Here is an 18368-nt window from a genome sequence, read left to right on the forward strand (position 1 = left end):
GCTTAGAAACATAGGATCTAACCATTTTTTAAATAATTTGTTTAAGTTTAATATTTTTAAATATTACTTAAATCGGTGATCTTTCATTGCTTATATTTGCCGATGACATCACAAATGATGAAATGTCATTCTCTGTTGCCATTTTCTCAGAGTAAAATATTTAATTCGCATCTTTACTCACGTGTATTGGAAACGATATGGCAAGCGTAGAGCGCAATGTTTAATTCGCTTCTTGATTATCATAACGTGCAAACGTGGAACAAAGATGCGCCATAAATTGTGATGTCATCTAGACTTCGACTTGTTTGAAAAATCGGACATTTAAAAAAATTTAATTAAAAATAACTGTTGGGAAAATAAAATGTTTTTTTTTTTTTTTTTTTGCTTATTCTGTCAATATCAGTGACTAAAAGTACTACTTTTGACTGAAGGAAAACCCCCATTCTGCTATCGTAATTTTACTTTTTATTTTTGAAAAAAATTTGGCAACATTGTGTGCATTGCATAGCTCATTGTATCGTCCAATCATTATGAAGGAGTTTGAAAACTACTCTTAAAGGCTGATTTGGTGTTGTCGAAGGCTCCAGTCTTACCCTGTAATATTCTATGCAACTAAACAAGTTACCTAACAATACTATATTAAACTAATAACTAGTCACGTGGGTCGGTCTTGTAAAACAGTTTTTGTAACATGGATGGTCGGTTTTCAGAGAAAACAACGTTACAGGGTATGATGCATCTGCATCTTGATTGGAATACATACTTTTACGCATGCTTATGAACTTTAAGGCAGTATTCCAAAGATGGCATGTTCTTTTTGCGAACTTCTCAGTTGTTACTTTGCCGCTTAATTGTAGCCTATTTTCTTTAAACAGCTTATTTTACTCAATTATAACTAATTTTCTTAGTTATAGCTTCTAATTCAAGTTTTTAAATTACAACCAATGCCATTCCAATTTTAGCTTGTAGTTGCTCTGTAGGATAATTTTGTGGTGAGATTAGAACTTTAAGGTGGGAGAAGGAAGAAGTATTGTACTTTAAAGAGTTTTACTAAGTGGATTTTTAAACGAAAATTATTTTCATAAGTTAGTAATTTTAACGCTAAGAGCAAGGCGATAGTTTTTTTGTCTTTTTTTTACATTGTAAAATGTCTAAAATTTCTGAAAAATATCCAGTATGCATAGTTCTACCAATAATAATGGTACTAATATTTGGGGAAAAAACGAAAAATTATAATTTATGGAGATTTTAGTACGAAATTTCACACATACTCTGAAAGCCTCAGAAACCTGTTATTTGAAAAGTTTCAAAAGCGGAAAATCCGCAATTGTTTGCTTGCTTAAGTTAAGCCTTGAAATTATTTATGTATTTTATTGACAATTACCTTTAAAATTCCATTTATGTTTTTGACAACAGCTACAAAGGAGATATGCGTAGTCTCTTCTGATTGGTCGCTTCGTGAATCTAAATGGTATCTCTTTTGGATTGGCTATGTATTATCTTTTAACCTTTATAAAGGCAATGGGGTCGTTTCCGAAATTTCCAAAGTATATCATTCAAGACTTCTTAAATGTCATAGTTTTGGCTAACATGCTTGAAAGAGACAAGCATGCTTTTTCAGACAAAGTATTTTTCTGAAAGAGCATGCTTAAAAACATAGGATATGACCATTTTTAAAATAATTTGACTAAAGTTTAATATTTAAAAAAAAAAACTTTAATCAGTGCGCTTTCATTGTTTACGCTTCTGCCGATGACATCACAAATGATGAAATGCCATTCATAGAGCACAATATTTAATTTGCTTCTTTACTTACATGTGTTGGCAATGATATGGTTGATAGCGAGCGTAGTGCGCAATATTTTATTCGCTTCTTGATTAACATAACGTGGAAACACGGTAGACAGATGCGCCGAAATAGTACATCATTTGTAACATCATATAAACCACGACTGAGTTTCAAAACCGCATATTAAAAAAAAAAATCATAATTAAAAATTAAGCGTTGAGAAAATTGAAATTTTTTCTCGCTCCATGTTTTTGAGCAATCACGATTGCTTATTGCTTTCATTTGACTGTTTTTGACGTTCCTATCATTTTTCCCACCGCCACCCTCCGCAGCATTACCGTCGACCGGGTCCTCACGATGCTGCACCTCTAGCGAAAACCGTCTCCAGGTTTCGTCAATATCCTACACTTACACGCATACATACACTCACCTACACACACATACATATATACACCTACATACACATACATACACCTACACACATACACACACAAACACACACACTCACATACACACACAAACACACACACTCACATACACACAACTACCCACACAATCATGTCTGCACACAGACACAAACACATATGCCTACACACACATACACATACCCCCACACACACATACACAAAACTACCCACTCATGCCTGCACACAGACACAAACACACATGCCTACACACACACATACCCCCCACACACAAACACACACGCTTACATATACACACACACTCGTGATTGCGAAAAACATAATTTGAATTCAAGATGACAAAATTCAAATTATTTTTCTTTTTTGCTTATTCTATCAGTTTCATTTACTAAAAGTAGTACTTTTGACTGAAGGTAACAACCCCATTATAATTCACTAAATTAGTTATAACGGCCAATCTTAGATTTACCTTATTCGTAATCTGTCTTCTGCTCAGAATCGTATCAACAATGATTGTAACTAACATATCTGTAATCATTCAGAATCAGGCTCGGGCCGTGCATACCCGGATAACAGTGACTGAAGAGTGTCAGGCCCGTATTCATATCTATGTCAGTAGGTGAGGCCGAGCACGATGACGTCAGGAATCATTTCATTGCTCTCTGATAGGGGCCGGACTCTACCAGACAAAAATCGAATGCAGAGAGGGGTGACCTTCGATTTTTTTTCCTCTCATCCCATCCAAGGGTGAAAAGGGTGAAAAAAGGGTGAACGAACTCGAGTCAGCCCGAAGGCCGCCCAGATGGTAGATGCGGGCCGCCGATTAACGGAGAGAGTAGATTTTCAAACCCATCCGATTCGATATTAAAGGCGGAAATCAATTTTTTGATAGCAATCGATTATAAAATTCAAGAAAACTATAGTGCACTTTTGAGTTTCGAAAGGCATAAAAGTATTTTGTTACTTTTCTTGTAAGTTTTCACTGTAAAAACGATTCAGAAACGTTACTGGAAAATAATAGGCAGCTGAAGTGCCCAATTTCTTCCAGTAACATATCTTGGAAAAATCAGGAACGTTCTCCGCTAAAACTCAGTAACCTCTCTGAAATTAACCTTGAAACTTTCTGAAGACGTGTGAAATCTCCACTGTTAAAGCCAGTCACGTCTCTAGAATCTTCTAGAAAAATTAAGTAGATTTAGTGTAATTGCTTAGAACCTTCTTGATTTACCAAGAATGCTCCATAGAAATCAGAGCGACCACGGCCATGCAAGAAGGAACCAAGCATATCTCTTGCCTGCAATTCCTGCCTTGCAAAGCTGTAGCTATCCATTGACTTTTTTCGCTCTCTTTGGGAGCTTAGTCAATCTGGACAGGTTGTAAGCAACCTTAGGCCGATACACTTAATAAACACGCTCATTCAATCTTTAAACTGGTTGCTAAAAATATTTTCCACAACAGTGAAAAGTCTACACGCGTGCAATTGTAGCGATTCAGGAAACTTTTTTGTGAAGATACTTGTTTTTACGGGGAAATAGGTGAAAACGTGTGAAATCGAGAAACGTTCCACGGAAATAACAAGTAACGTTTCGGAATTTTTTTACAGTGTTATACATTAAATAAAAACAGACATATCTGAATAAGAGTAAGTCAAATCTGAATAAATCTATTTAACTTTTGAAATATTTAACTGATTCCGGGAAATGCCATTTGAATGATGACACCAATTCCAAAACAGCATCAACACAGCATAGAAATCGTCATTAGAATAAAGACAACAATTACCAAAAAAAAAACAGAGACAACAGTCCCCAAAAGTCTAAATTAACATCACGATATTGGTGCCGAAAACCCCTTATTAGCATGAAAACAATTCCCCAAAAATCCGTTGGAGTGAGAAAAATGGTCCTTAAAAGTTCCTATTAGAGTGAGGACAGTGGTTTATAAATAATTTTAACGGCCCCGTTAAAAATTTCCACCAAAGCAAAGACAATAGTCTCTGAAAATCCCACATAACATGTATGTTTATTTTCAAATACCGTTAATTGCCCCTTTAAAAAATCTCTCCTGAGAATGAAAATAGTTCCGAAAAATCCATTTCAGAATAAGGAAAATTTTTAAACGTATCAGTAGTTTCTCTTAAGAGCATCACCAAAACAACATCCTCCACAAATCCCATTTTAAATAATGAAAATATTCCACGAAAGTGTCCTGTTAGAAGAAGGACATCAGTCCTTTGAAATACTCAGAGATAGTATTAGATATAAATACAATAGTTATAACAACTTTCATTATTAATTAAAAATAAAATCCTTATTATTCATCTGTGTAATTTCCCCATCATTGGCAATTTTAACATGATTCAATTGTTTATTCTCTAAATATCACCAACAGTGGTCAAATTGAAACCAAATTAAAAAAATAAAATAAATAAAAATAAAATTCGCCAAATTTGTTGCCAAGTTGGCGAAAAATCTTTGTCGACCGAAAGTCTGGCGATATATCGCCAGGTGTCCGACAAATTATAACACCACTTGAGTTAACATCTAAATTAACACTGATTTCCCTCCAAAAAGAGGCGAAAGACCCTTTCAGAAATATTCGAATGCTACCAAAAGAGAAGGTACACAACTAGGCCCTACTAGGAGTCTACGTACCAAATTTAAACTTTCTTGGACATACTGTTTTTGAGTTATGCGAGATAAATACGCACATACAACATACACACATACGCTTATACGCACATACATACGGACATACAGACGTCACGAGAAAATTCGTTGTTATTAACTCGGGAATCGTCATAATGGATATTTCGCGTGTCTATACACTCTTAGGCAACTATACACATGTGGTCGAGTCGAAGAAAAACTCAATATTCATTCGAGGGTGAGAAAAATCGAAATTAAGGCCTATTTTTGAGTGAAAATTTTTTCGCGAATACAATACTCCCTTTTTGTGTAAAAGGAAGTAAAAATTAAATTAAATGGATTTTGAGGCTCAGAAAATGAATTAAAAGGGGAAACTTTTGTATGCACCCCGTGTTCAATGCTTTTATATATAGCTCATGTCGACTGTATAGTTTCTGTCAATAATGCACTCAACGTAAAAACAATGTATTTATGTAACAAGTTTCAATCAAACAAATCCAATTCAACTGTAGAAATAAACAAACTGAAACACCACCCAACCAATCAACTGGTTAAAATAATCAAAAACAGTTTTTATAACATTGAGGCTCGTGTGCGCTCACGCACACTGCGAAAGCGCCCTCTGCTTTAATTTATGCAAGGGATTTAACACCCCGGTTATCGATAAAGTCTTCGTGGTAAGAAACAAATGTAAGAATTTTATTTTGTTCACCTTCAAGCAAAAATGATAAGAGATTACTTTACAGTGCTGGCCAAATTATTAGACTAAAGAGTTTTTTTTTAACACTATTTGTAGTAAAATACTATTTATTTTACTGGTAGAGTACAGTACATATTGTACACTGATTATTACGTTATTTTAGCATAATTTAATATTTGCAGGTGGCAGCACTGTCTGCTTTGTTTATGTTCTTTGTTTATCTACCAGGAACATAACCTCAATCAGCTTAAACAGTTCACTAGTTCTTTTTATTAGTGTGTTCTGTCATATTTAAAGTTAGTTTTAGGTAATTAGTGAGTGTGTGTATGTCGGTATATATAATAGTGAGTAATATCAATTTTTTACCTCCATTTTTTAAAAAGTTAAGAAATGGTGTAAACCTTGTGAAATGTATGCCAAAAAGACTTAAAATGCTCATCAAGAACAAGGGAATGCATACTAAATATTATATAATTAGTTCACTGTTCGTTAAGGTGTCTATAGTTATGTAATTAATAAAGAATTTGCTTTTAAAAGTCTTAGTCTAATAATTTGGCCAGCTTTGTATTCTGCTATTTCCTCAAACTTATTATCTCGCGCAGATAATCATAAAATTCAATTTTAAAATTATGAATTTCACTAACCTAAACCTACTTATAATTCCAGTTCCAGTTAATTAAGGCTCTTCGGTCTTCAAGACTTGGAGAACATTTCGATGGCATACATTTTACTGGCTTTCCAATGTTACCAGCAATTTTTTATTTGGTCCTAAAAGAAAAACAAAGAACAAATTGAGGTTTTTAAATTCTCTCTCTAGAAAAAAGAAGAAAAACTACCGTGTTAAGTTCCTGTTTCCTACATTTGGCAAAGATCCGAAAATACATACATATTGTTTATGTGTATTTTCGGATACACACAAACTGATTGTGTGTATTTCGGATTTATACATGTTGTTTGTGTGTATAGAAAGCATATACACGCAAACAACAGATAATTAAAGATTTTTTCACACGCCAGTCAAAAATCGATGTTTTAGGATTCATTGGTAACTTTGTAGGTGTGAAGAAATATAATAACAATATTTTTAATTGTACCTAGAACTATTAAAACTTTTCTACTCTGGCTCTTAGTAGAAAAGAATAAGAAACGTAGGAAGAAAAGAATTTTATCTATATTTCTTGAATCCCCTAAATGTTAAGGATATTTAAAAAATTTAGAACTGTACGTAACTCGGTGTTACCTTTGGAAATATTTTACTTCATTCCGTCAAAACCAAAGTAGCATAACTGTTCAGTGAAAATAGAAACATGCTTTGACCGTATTATATAATCGTCTGTTGTATTAAATCAAAATTATAACGAAATCTTTTTGCATTAATTTAAAGACAAGAAAGAAAAAAGAAACTGTACTATAACAAATCGAAACTGCGGTTGTTTCTTCGCACAAAGTCTTTTAGAATGAAAAAAGTATGAAATTCTACTTTAAGTTAAAAAATGCGAAATGAAATGAAAAAAAAAATCTCTTCATGCAGGATAGTTTAATTAGATTCATTTTTATGCACGATATTGGAAAAATAATGGAGCAATTTATTTACAAACTAAGTCACAAATATATTTCAAAGCGGTTTTCTTTTTCTTGATGTGTAATTTCTGTTTTATGCAAATTAATTCAGGAATAAGGAATTTGTTACTCAAAAATGCTTGAAGAAAATTACATCATCTTTGACGTTTTTTTTTTTTCAATCTGATCATTCGTATTTTTTCCCTTCTTTTCTTCTGTTATTAATTTCAATATTTTTGTTTTAGGACTGATGTGCAATGTATAAGTGTACGAAATGGAATACAAACGGGAGAATGGTTTCCTGGTGATTAAAGGTATAATATACAATCACATGTTGCCTCAAAATATGTCTTACAAAAAAAGATCTCGACAGCAACAGTTTAATTTTTTTTTAGGATAACGGCACCAGTAACAGAGAAGGGTCCAGCAACAGAGAGTCATAAGTTTGGATTTAAATAATAAGAATTTTAGGCTGGTAAAACTGAGGGGACATGATTCAGTTGTTCAAATTTATTAAAATAAAAGATGTTACGGGGTTGAAGCATTGAAAACAGGACAAGGGGTCATTGTTTTAAGCTATTTAAATCTCAGGCTAACATGGATATTAGGAAAAATTATTATTATAGCAGGGTAGTGGAACCTTGGAACAGCTTACCGAAAGAAGTGGTAAGGGAGTAGATAGTTTTAAGAGGGCCATTGATCTTCACTGGGGATTGTAAATTGACTAGGATCAGTCTAGCTGGGCCCAGAGCAGTGTTGCCAGATTGGGGGAAATTTCCCCATTTTGGGGAAATCTGGTGCTCTCTGGGGAAATTTTGGGGAAATTGGTTTTGAGGGGAATTCTTTGGGGAAAAAAATTTTCTTGGGAAAAACCTGGGGGAAAATAAACCCTCGGGGGGGGGGGGGGAGAGAGAATTTTTTTCGTGTTTAGATTTGCGTTAAGAAGTAGTAATTACATTGTTTGTATCAAACAGCGCTGATTTAGCTTTGCTCAACTTTATGGAATTCGCATTTCGCATTATGTGGAATATTATGCTACAGAATTCGCATTAATGTTCTGCGTGAATACCTAGTTGATACGTGAAATAGGTAAAAATAAGTGTGATGAAAAATGTTCTTGGATAAATATATACAAAAAATCATAGTTTAAATGTACATACAGAAACAGAGTAGTAAATGCAAGTAGAAAAAAAACCTTTTGGCTATTTCTTACCTTTCAATCAGGCACTTATGACTAGTGGCACCCGCACGGCTTTTCCCGTAGTAGAAAATTAAAAGGTCTTTTGGTTCCCCTGCATATTTACAAATAATGCATGATGAATTTCTCGCCAATTGGCTTGCCCACGTTACGGTTCCACGTTATGATAGCTTGGTAATTTATTTGTCCATCTTATAAAAATTTTGCTCTGGAAAATGGAATAGAAAAAGAACAAAATTGAGTTTTCGAAAAATCGCTTAAAGGTGCACCCCCCATGCTACAAAGTAATCCTTTGCCAAATTTCATGAAAATCGGTCGAACGATCTAGATGCTATATGCGTCACAGAGATCCTGACAGACAGAGAGAGAGACTTTCAGCTTTATTATAGCGAAAATGGGAAGAAAAAAAAATTGTGGAATTTTATAAGAAAATTTGGCTATTTGGGGAAAAATTTTATTTTCAAGAGACAAAAATATTAGAGGAAGTCGATTCATTTTATGAAAATATTAGTGGAAAAATAATTTTTGAATTTGGGGAATTTTGATAGAAAACATGGCTTTTTGGGGAAAAGTTGGAAGGGAATTGGGGAAATCTGGATTTGACCATCTGGCAACACTGGCCCAGAGCCTGTTGCTGGTAGTCACTTTTGTATTTGTATTTGGATTTGCTGTGACCCATGAACACGGTGCCACCATCTCGTGTTATCAGAGTGAATTTTATGAGCCAGTTGGTATTTACAAGGCGGTGGTGGAAGGTGATGAACAGCCACCATGAGGTCTGCCGGTGTTTCTTGTTCATTTGAATTTAATAAGGTTTTAGATCTAAAAATAAAGAACTTTTGCACATTTTTAGAGAAAAGAGGAACTTCGTCAGACAATCAGAGGATAGGAAACAACAAACAACAACACTTTTTTTATTAAAAATTAAGTCTGGGATCCGAATCCAATCATTATTGACAGAAAAAAATCACGTTCTATTAAGAGATGCAGTCGAAAAAAGTATGTGTCTACAGGAGGCAGTTTCGTTAGGCCCTCCCCCCCCCTCCCAAAAAAAAAATGTCAATCTCTCTCGTATCCTCTCCAGCACTTGTTTGCTGTTGCTGTCTTATTTATATTTTAACTAGTGGTACCCGCACGGCTTTGCCCGTAGTAGAAAATTAAAAGGTCATTTGGTTCGCCTGTATATTTACAAATAACAGATGATGAATTTCTCCCCAATTTGCTATATTCATTTGCATACCCATGTTACAGTTCCACGTTATGATATCTTTGTAATTTATTCGTCCACGTTGTGATAATTTGCTTTTAAAATTTTCTTAAAACTAGAATAGAAAAAAAAACAAAATCGAATTTTTGAAAAATCGCTTCGAGGTGCACACCCCCATGCTACAAACTAATTTTGTAGCAAATTTCATGAAAATCGTCCGAACGGTCTAGGTTTTATGTCCGTCACAGATTTCCTGACAGAGAGAGATCCAGACAGACTTTCAGCTTTATTATTAACAAAAGTCAAGCATCTTTCCACAAATTAGTTCTAAAATGCTCCAATTTGGCGTATTTGTCGCCGAGATAGAAATCACTGATTTACAGCGTGTGCAGGATAGACTGAATACTAAGTGGACACGTCAGCGAAATTTCATTTTAGAACTTTGTAACACCGCTAAAACTAGCATTTCGAACACAACATTTAAAAACTTCTTTTATTTAAGTGTCTCATAGTTAAAAAGGAAAAAATAATAATAAAAGAAAGAAAGAGAGAGAGCTTATATAAGTTTTTTTCTTGGATCGAAGTTAAAAAAAAATTTAAAAAAAAGTATAGCAATTCCCAGTCAATGAATTCGTCTAACCAGAGGACAGTTACTAATTTTCGTTAGTCTTTTTCTTTCTAGAACTGCAGAGAAGGAGAGTAAATGTTGCCAGCTTGTCTAAGAAAAACTTTCAACCAGAACTAAACAAACAAACTCTCCCAAAAATCAACATAATTTCTGTATTAATTGTAATCACAAGCAGTGTCGGTTTTTTTTTCTTTCCTTTTTTTGAGCAATCACATTGCTTCTTCTTCTCACTTGACTGTTTTTGGCGTTCCCATGATTTTATTTCCCTCCGTCTCCCTCTGCAGCACCACCGTCGCCCGGCTCCTCACGATGCTGCTCCTATAGCGAAAACCGTCTCCAGATTGCGTCCATATCCTGAATGCACGCGCATTAATACACACCTACACACGCATATATACATACACTTTCACACACACATACCAACACACTCATGCCTGCACACAGACACAAACACACACGCCAACACACATATAAATAAACACACGCCTACACACACACGCATATATACATACACTTTCACACACGCACATACCAACACACTCATGCCTGCACAGAGACACAAACGCACACGCCTACACACATATAAATACACACACACATACATACACACACGCATACACACATACATACACGCCTACACACACATACATACACACATATGTACACACATACCCACACACACATACATACACACACGCCTACACACATATGCACACATACATACCCACACAAACACACACACACATACCAACACACATTCATTTATATATATAGAGATTTACTTTATATTTTGTTTGGCAACAGGGGAAAAAAGACTTTTTTTTCCCCCTTTGATATAATGTATGTTCAAAATGAGTTTATTATTTTCAATTATTTTCTTCCTTTTTGAAAGCGATTTAAGATTTTTTTCAATAGAAAAAAATATTAGCGGATTTGTTTAAAAGATGCTACTGCTTTATTTACTGTTCGCACCTATTTTATTTTTATGCATTTATTTCTTCAGATGAACGGAGAATATTTTAATTCTAGACATCAACTTAAAACGTTGAAAAGTTGTGTTTGGAATAATTTGCGATTTGAGCTAATTAAGAGAATATTGATCAAATACTAGAAAGTCGATATTTGTATGCGGGAAAGTAAGCCGTTTAATTCTGGATGGAACTGCTTGTTAATATTTCATAAACGACGTTGTAGAATGTTTCTAAAGCTTTTAAAAGTAACAGATTCAGGTCTCGATAATCATTTTTAGCCAAAGGGAAACCGTTTGAGATCGTTTTCCTTTTGCGTAAAATTTAAAGTTTTAGAAAGATGAAGATTGGCCTACTTTAAAAACAAAATCACCTTACTGATTACCTATACAGAAGCAAACAAAAGTATTACAGAACATGAAGTTATTTAAAACTTTTCTGTAAATAGGTAGTATTTGAAATTATTACAAACAACATTTTCTTTTCGCTTTTTTTTGGGGGGGGAAGGGGGGCGTATGGAAGGTAGTGAGGGGGAAGGGGGGCGTATGGAAGGTAGTGACTGCTGCCAATTCATACAAGGGAAAAACGAAAACCTTAATAATAATTTTTAAAAAAATGTTTACTCACTAGGGTATGCCCGTTCACTGGTCAGACTCTACTTAAAACCAGATAATTCAGACTGGCGAAATTTTCTGCAATGGGAAATTTTACCTGAAAAGCGAAAAAAACGCGAACTTCATTCAAACATTGTAACCATTCTTGGAGTAAATTTTTTAAAAAATAATAATTTCAGGCAATTTTCTTTGATTTTCTGGCAGAAGTATTTTTCTCTTGCGAAAAAGATCTTTTTTACTGAAGTCTTTTCTGACTATTCATGTTAGAAAATAAATCTCATAAAGTTATATAAATCTTATAAATCTCCCCCTCCCCTCCATTTTTCTCTAAAAGGATTCCAACCAGAATTGGAAGCGGATTCCAACTTCAAACTGTAATCATTTTTGCTCGTAAGAACTTTCGGCATTATTTCTCCAAAATGAATATATTACTACGGCACTGCTGGAATGAGTTCTGACATTGTAAAAACTGCAGTCATCACAGGTTTGAAACGCGAAGAGAAAAAAAAAAACGTCTTAAAACCATTTTCTTTCTTATTCTGCGTGCGCGCTCGAAGAGAATTCAAAAACATTGTAAAATATCTCCCCCCCCCCCTCTTTTTTCTTTCAGTTTTTGAAATCCCTGATATCATAGAATTGTGCATAACAAAAATGTAAAATAGTGATGTCACTTAGTTTTGGAGAAGCTGAGGCCGAAGCGGAAGTTGCCAGATCTCAGAAGCGTTTCTTATTCTTCGTTAGAGAGAAAAATCACAGGGTTGGCAGAAATTCAAGCTCGCCAAGTTAGAAAAGTTTTATTTTAGATTTGGCTTTCTTGGACAATACGAATGTACCCGTGGGGACTTTTACACAGGAGAAATTTCACCTTTAAAGCAAGGCTGTGGAGCAGGCCTGACGAGAGGCTATGTCAGCCTATTCGGAGACTAGGGACACGGGGCTTCGGGGGGGGGGGGGGGCGGCGACACTGAAGCAAAAAAAAAAGATAAATTAATTTGAATTTTGACCTCTTGAATTCAAATTATGTTTTTCGCAATCACGTGTTTTTTTGCGTGTGTTCAGGCATGTGTGTGTATGTGTGTGAGTGTGTGTGTTTGTGTGCAGGCGCGTGTGTGTGTGTGTGTAGACGTGTGTTTGTGTCTGTGTGCAGGCATGAGTGTGTGGGTATGTGTGTATGTGTGTGTGAGTGTGTAGCCATGCGTGTGTGTATGTATGCGTGTAGGATATGGACGCTGGAGACGGTTTTCGCTAGAGGAGTAGCATCGTGAGGCCGGTCGTCGTGTGGTGCTGGCAGAGGGAGGAGTGGGGGGGGGGGAATAAAATCATAGCAAGCCAAAAAGTCAAATGAGAACAATAAGCAATCGTGATTGCTCAAAAAAAAGAAAGGAAAAAAAGGGGGGAACACCGAATAAGAGAAAACTTAAAGATTAAGTAAAATTTACTCTTTTGGTAATTACTGTTGTGGCACTTAAAATAGAGTTAATTATTTTCTAATAAGCAGTTCTGATTTTTTTCTTCTTTTCTCCCCTTTTTTTTCTTCTTTTCTCTCTTTTCTTTTCTTTCTTCTTTTTTTTGGGGCGGGAGGGGCAAGGCGACATAACTGAAAAAGGACCCGTCTTATCTCTCTGCGGTCCTGCTGTGGAGTCGGATGGACAAGGACCGGCTCCGACTCCGACCCCAAGAATTTCAGAGCCATCGACTCCGACTTCCAAAGCATTTGTAGAATGACGGACGTTGAGTGAAAATGACCAACTCCGACTCCGACTCTTGGAGTTTTAAACTTTCGACTCCGACTCCTTTTCTGAAAAATCAGCCCAACTCCGATTCCATCGCCTGTTTTGAAGTTGAAAGCAATGCTCTAAAACTACAGATTTCTCATTAAAAAATTATTTTTACGGGATAATTGTTAGGAAGTAATTTAAATGCATAACCAGGGTCCGACAAAACCAGGGCGACTGAAAAATACCTCGGCGACTAATTCTTTCAAAACAAGAATCTTTCAGAAGCCATGCCAACTTTACTTTCCTTACACTCGAAGAAATAATTTGCGGTTAACTTTTTTTTCGGCTCCTCTAAGATTTTACAATCTCTGCGCATAACTAATATACTTTAGAAGAAACTGCGCTATTGTTTAGTTTTGTTGGTTACTTTATTTTTGAGAAAATTTTAAGTTTACTATAACCAAAATTTACACGAAAGGAATTTATAAAACTTATTTTTTTGTAATTATGAATTCATGAATGTGAGAAAATTAATTCAAAAAAGGTCTCGAAGTAAAATAGGGCAGCACGATAAAGGAATCAATATGCCCAAGTGAATGAACAGTGATTTTCGTTTTGTTTTTTAAAAACAGGGTTTTAAGCGTTTTTCTTAACAAAAATTGGCTACAGTAACTTATTTCAGCACATTGGGGTTGTTTCCTTCAGTCAAAAGTAGTACTTTTATCACTGAAATTGATAGAATAAGCAAAAAAAAAAAAAAAACATGGACCCAGAAAATTCTTTAATTTTCTCAACAGTTATTTTTTAATTCATTTTTTAAAACATCCAATTTTTCAAAAAAAGGCGTGGTCTTGATGACGTCACAAATATGCTATTTGGCGCATCTTTCTTCCGCGTTTCCACATTATGATAATCAAGAAGCGAATTAAAATTGCGCTCTACGCTTGCTATCAACCATATCGTTGCCAATACACGTGAGTAAAGATGCGAATTAAATATTTTGCACGGTGAATGGCAGCATTGAATGGCATTTCATCATTGGGATGTCATCAGCGGAAGCGTAAAATACGAAAGCACGCCGATTTAAGTATTTTTTTAAAAATATTAAACTTAAGCAAATTATTTAAAAAATGGTCAGATCCTATGTTTTTTAGCATGCTCTTTCAGAAAAAAATACTTTTCAAATTTTAGAAACGACCCTATTCTGGTGTCGACAAATGATGTCCCGCTTTGGAGGAGGAAGGGGGTTCGTGAAATTGTGACAAAGGGGAGGGAGGGGGTGAAAAGAAATGTGACATCGCTTATTTTTTATAACAATATGTTTATGAGAAATAGCATGACGTATGACAAAGGGTGTGTGGTGAAAGTGTGACACTTTGTGACAAAGACGAGAGGGGAGGAGTCAAAAAAGGTGAAAAAAAGTGTAACATCATTTATGGACAGGTCCGAAGTAAATAAAAAGAAAATTTTGTGTTTGTCCACTGATTAGCAGGATTGCCAAAACTTGTCTTTTCCCCTCATGATCTCGATGAAAAAGATGCATTTCAGGTGCGGATCCAGAGGGGGGGTCATTAACACCCCCCCCCCCCACCCTTTAAGTGAGCAAAGTTAGTCCAAAGTTGCGTTTTGGGGACTTACATTTCGAAAAGCTTGACCCAGGACCCCTCTTTATGCCCAAAAATGACACAATCCCTTCTTCCGGAAATGACCCCCTCCAAAACCAGAAACTGGATCCGCCCTCGATACACTTGTTCAGCATTTTGAGTTGAAACAAAGTATTTTCACTAAAATGTACCACTTTGGCTAAGCAATCTGGAATGGAGAGTTGAGGGGGGAAAAAACTGAAAGAAAGAAAAAGAAATTCTTTCCTATCCTACCACCTTCATGAATTTTAAGATTAATAATCGACCAACTACAAAAGTAGCACTTGCGAGGTGGTAAAAGGATTTTTAAAATTGTTAGTTACATGATCTAGGGTTTTCTTGCCCTGGGCGGTCGTTTCAAGCTCGTCAGCTTGCGAGATCGAGATTCTCGCTGACGTGATCGGTTGTGACGCAGAAATGACGCAAAGTAGCATTCTAATCTACTCGAACTTATCTTGCTGCTAGGTTCGAGTAGATTAGAATGTTACTTTGTGACATTTCTACGTCACAACCGATCACGTGAGCGAAAATCTCGATCTCGCAAGCTGACGAGCTTGGAATGACCACCCTCAGATCTGAGAATTTTATATCCTCAATCTTGGGTTTTGCGAAAATTCAAACTAACAGCTCTGCTTCATTTACTGGGTTGCTTTTATTTAAACTAGAAATAAAATCGTGAAAATTCTCAGTTTTTTTGAGCAATCAGGATTGCTAATTGTTTTCATTTGACTGTCCTTGATGTTTGGTTCCTTTTTCAACCCCCACCATCCTCTGCAGGCGCTGCTCCTCCCGGTAGCCGCTGCTCCTGGTCGGTGGCGTCCACGTCCTACACACACGCACGCTCATACACACTCACACACATCCACACACGCGCTTTTACATACATGCCAACGTGCATACACACAGGTCTACGCACATACACAAGCCTACACATACACAACTGTGCACACGTAACTGCCCAAGAGGGGGGGACAGGAACCGTTTCTAGAAACAAGCGAGTGTGGTAGTAACCAATGTGTAGGGTCCTGTCGCAACTCGTGATTGCGAAAAACATAATCTGAATTCAAAATTTCAGAATTCAAATTAATTATAAACTTAATTTTTTATTTTTCTTCTCAGAGCAAGTACGAGTTGCTTACTAAGCTCACTTGGAAGTAGATACGTTTCTTTGATTTTTCAGATTACCATGACAACAAGAATAAATCTAGCCCGTTGTTTCTAAAACTTATTTTTAAACTGATTTTCTTCGTCATGGTTTCAAATCGTCAGCGGTTTTTCGTTCATCCGTTTTTATTCCAAGGCTTAACTTGAAAAGATTTTTCATTAAAAACGCTGTTTTTGGCTAAAATGGTGTTTTTTTTTTTTCAGAACAGACACCTATATTGAAGAACTTAAACAGCAAAATTTCATCTAAACATAAAATTTTCAGATTAATAATTCCCATCATTTAAGATTGGTAAGAAATAAAAACATTGTAACGGTCTACTGTAAATATTATCTTTATGGTTAGTGTGCGGGTGCAAACTGGCTGTAATAACTGTATCTTTATTAATACATCTTAATTAATATTTATTTTTGTTAGGGATATGCCTCGCATTACCTAATCTGGAAAAGCATCAGTCATAATATGACGGGTACGAATTTCTTCTAAATTTCCATTCCATTCCATCTGTAGAAACAACCCCACGAGTCGGGTCCTATCGCAACTCGTGATTGCGAAAAACATAACAATGGAAAATAACACATTATCTGAATTATCATTTCGCGAAATTTATAATTCCATTCGTCAAAATTATCATCATTCGGCGGAATGTGGAGCTCCGTTCGGCAAAATTATCCTCATCCGGCACAATGGGGTGGTTTCCTTCAGTCAAAAGTACTACTTTCAGTCATTGAAATGGATAGAATGAGCAAAAAAAAAACATGGACCCAGAAAATACTTTCATACTCCCAACAGTTCTTTTTTAATTAATTTTTTTAAATATCCAATTTTTCAAACAAGGCGTGGTCTTGATGACGTCACAAATGATGCACAATGCCGCATCTTTCTACTACGTTTCCACGTTATGATAATCAAGCAGCGAATTAAAATTGCACTGTACGCTTGCTATCAACCCTATCGTTGCCAATACACGTGAGTAAAGATGCGAATTAAATATTTTGTTCTGTGAATGGCAACACTGAATGGCATTTCATCATTTGTGATGTCAAACGACAGAAGTGTAAACAATGAAAGCGCACTCATTTAAGTATTTTTTTAAAAAATATTAAACTTAAATAAATTATTTAAAACATGGTCATATTCTATGTTTTTAAGCATGCTCTTTCAGAAAAAAATACTTTTAAAGTTTTGGAAACGACCCCATTTTGAGTAACATTTCCACCCTCCGCAAAATTTAAGTCCGGGGGCGCCCCTGATTTTATTACAAGAACATCCCACAGCGATGCACCGCCAAATCTGGCAAGCCACGACGCGTGATTACGTTGCCATAGCAACACTGGCGCGCTTTCTTCTCATTCCTCTGGATTCGTATGAGCGCCGTAGATTCACGATAGAGGAAAAGAATATAGATTGAGGCGAAGGGAGCATGAAAGCAATGATTCGTTTCAAGGATTTAAACCTTTTCCTTTCTTGAAAATCATTGTTTCATACGGAGAGCGCAAAATTTGTTCTCTACTGTCTCAATCGATAAAAATTTTTGTCTAGCTGGAATCTGTATTTTTAGAATGTGTTGCAGGTGCAGTTTTTTAGGCAACGGATTGCCTTTAATGCTTTTCTTTGTTATTTTGACTTTTTTCCTGGAAAAAGTTGGAGAAGTTTTACGTTATTGTTAGAGAGACCACATAGCTTAAAATGAAGGTAGATGTATTACCGTGTTCTAGGAACGCCAAAAAGTGGTATATAACTTTAGATTCCTTTTTTGCTCTCGAAAAATAGAATGCTTATTCAAAAAAAAAAAAAAAAAGTTTGCTCCTTTCTTTGAAATAAATGATCCGGAAAGAAAGCAAATACAGGCCCAGATTTAAGGTTTAAATGTAGTTGGGAATCTTTTTAGTTTCATTTTAGGCGGCGTGTTTTTGCAAAGTTTAGAGCTAAAATTAGGTAATAACACGCAAATTTTAATGACATTGTCTAAATTTATTGAACGATTATATAGATATCAGAGTGCACTAAAATAAAACAATCTTAGCTGGCTGGTAAACTACTCGCTGTAACTGTAGCATGTGCCGTGAAAATTACAACCTAAAAAATGACGATATGAATTATAG

General features: G+C 35.5%; 1 long non-coding RNA gene across 1 annotated transcript in view; it reads left to right on the forward strand.

The window, feature by feature from the left end:
- Positions 1–18368, forward strand: part of LOC129226640 (uncharacterized) — a 101132-nt gene that overhangs the window by 65004 nt on the left and 17760 nt on the right. Inside the window, exon 2 of the long non-coding RNA XR_008580810.1 lies at positions 7368–7436. This is a non-coding gene — a long non-coding RNA (uncharacterized LOC129226640). The remainder of the gene's footprint in view (positions 1–7367; positions 7437–18368) is intronic.

The sequence above is a fragment of the Uloborus diversus genome, chromosome 7 (assembly GCF_026930045.1).
Source record: "Uloborus diversus isolate 005 chromosome 7, Udiv.v.3.1, whole genome shotgun sequence".
NCBI lineage: Eukaryota > Metazoa > Arthropoda > Arachnida > Araneae > Uloboridae > Uloborus > Uloborus diversus.